The sequence below is a fragment of the Pteropus vampyrus genome, unplaced genomic scaffold (assembly GCF_000151845.1).
Source record: "Pteropus vampyrus isolate Shadow unplaced genomic scaffold, Pvam_2.0 Scaffold56, whole genome shotgun sequence".
NCBI lineage: Eukaryota > Metazoa > Chordata > Mammalia > Chiroptera > Pteropodidae > Pteropus > Pteropus vampyrus.
The window spans coordinates 1,094,088-1,096,070 of NW_011888837.1; positions in this window are offsets into that span (position 1 = coordinate 1,094,088).

A 1,983-nucleotide genomic window follows, 5' to 3' on the forward strand; every position below is an offset into this window, starting at 1 on the left:
AAGGAAGGAGAGTGTGGTGGTTAAGCATTGAGCCTTTGGAGTCAGCTTTGAGTCCCAGTCTTGCAAAACCTGAGTCTCAGGTTCTCAATTGTACACAGAGGTAATAACAGCATAATATCTATCTCTTAGGGTAGTTATAATGAGGAATGAGGAAGTGTATGTAAGATATTTAATATAACACCTGTCAAAAATCATACCCCTTTAATTCATGTTTCAGCAATTTAAAATGTATAATAATTTGAGATAAATTTTATAGTTGCACGACTGCTAAAAAGCGGCTTCCAAGCAAATACTTTTCTTAGAATTTTCATGGAGAACTTCTAAACTACTTGAGAATTAACTGCTTTCAAACATTTAAAAGCACTTTCAGAGTGACTATCCCCATAGAAAAAACAGACTAATCATAAAATTGCCCTATTTGTTAAAGTATTTTCTTTGAAAACTTCTACTGGACAATTGTTTATTTAAGTCACTGATATAGTCTCACTATGTGGTAGCAATGTTCCTAATGCTTCATAAATATTAATTTATCTTCTTAACAACCCAATGAGTGGCACTATATTTTTCTCCCATTTTATAGATGAAGAAAACAAAGGACAGAGAGGTTAAGTAACTTGTTCACGATAACGTAGTGTGTGATGACCCTTCCTGCACTCCTTTAGGACCCAGCCTCTCACTTTAGGTCTGTTGGCTGTTGACAGTGACAGGTGAGTCCCTCCCCAAAACTTTCCTTTGGCCATAAGAAGATGCTTTACCCAAGGTTATTCCATCTATCAGGAGCAACCCACATCCAGTCCCCCTTACCTCAACTGGGGATATCTCTGAAAGGCCGTTGCAGCTCCAGAGTTCTCCATAGGAAACAGCTGAGGCTCTATTGCAACTACATAAAGTCCAACTTTTTTCTCCCATTCAACCTGTACCTTTACACCCTCACATGTATTGATCCCTAGAGTACCCTCCAATAAGCCTCCTGCACAGAAATCTCTGCCTCAGAGCCTCTTTTCCAGGAGCCCAACCTAAAACAACCACATGGCTAATAAGTGGTAAAGCTGACCAGAGCAGTTTGGCTCCAGGATCTCTCCCCTTAACCACTAAGCTATACTATGTATTATAACAATTCACTTTAATAACATGCTTTATAAAGTAAAAGTTTCACTTAAAAATATTCTATTAAACAGATATTTCAGTAATCCAGCCCTACTTTCCATTTGTCTAGACAGGCAAGGTTGTTATTGTTCCTTTTCTGGATAAATGTTCTGATATTTTTTAGCTCTGTTGTCCATAGGTCCTATTGTTACTGTTGGGGCGATCTAAAATCCATTGTGCCCCAGCACTGAGGCATACCTTGGTTCTTTTCGCCGATGCAGCAAAGAATTTCTGATCAGTGAGATTTAGGAAAGGTAAGATATATTAGAAGTACAATTTTAGAAGAAAACGGGCCATGCCAAAGAAGGCTGCAGCCCAGTGCAATTTAGGAAGGAGAAGGACAAAAGACTATGCTCCAAGTGAGGGGCGGTTTACAGTGAGGGCTGTAACTTCATTGAAGTGGGGAGGTCTGTATTATATTAGAGCCATGATAGGAGGTTACAAAGGTGGTCCTAGATGATTGGCATGTGAGGTCATTTTGATTGACATTTGGCAATTATGTAACTCTGCCTACTGTGCATGTGGTTACCCAGAATTCAGTCTGTTATAATTAGATTCATGAACTTCCAGGCATAAGCATGATATTATAATGATGGTATAATGAGTCTAGGTCATGCGGAAGTCAGTGTAGGACTGTTTGTACATGAACTTGCTCCCGGATTTAACCAGCTATTAGTTTATAGCAATTCATTCTTTATTCCTCAGGATGCAGGGATGATTTACAACTATAAAATAAGTGTTTTAGAAAGGTCTTTGGGCTGACCCTGGGCTGGGCCTTCATTCCTTTGTTCCCCCATCACTCATGTCTATCTACCTACCTAACACTATTACAATGAC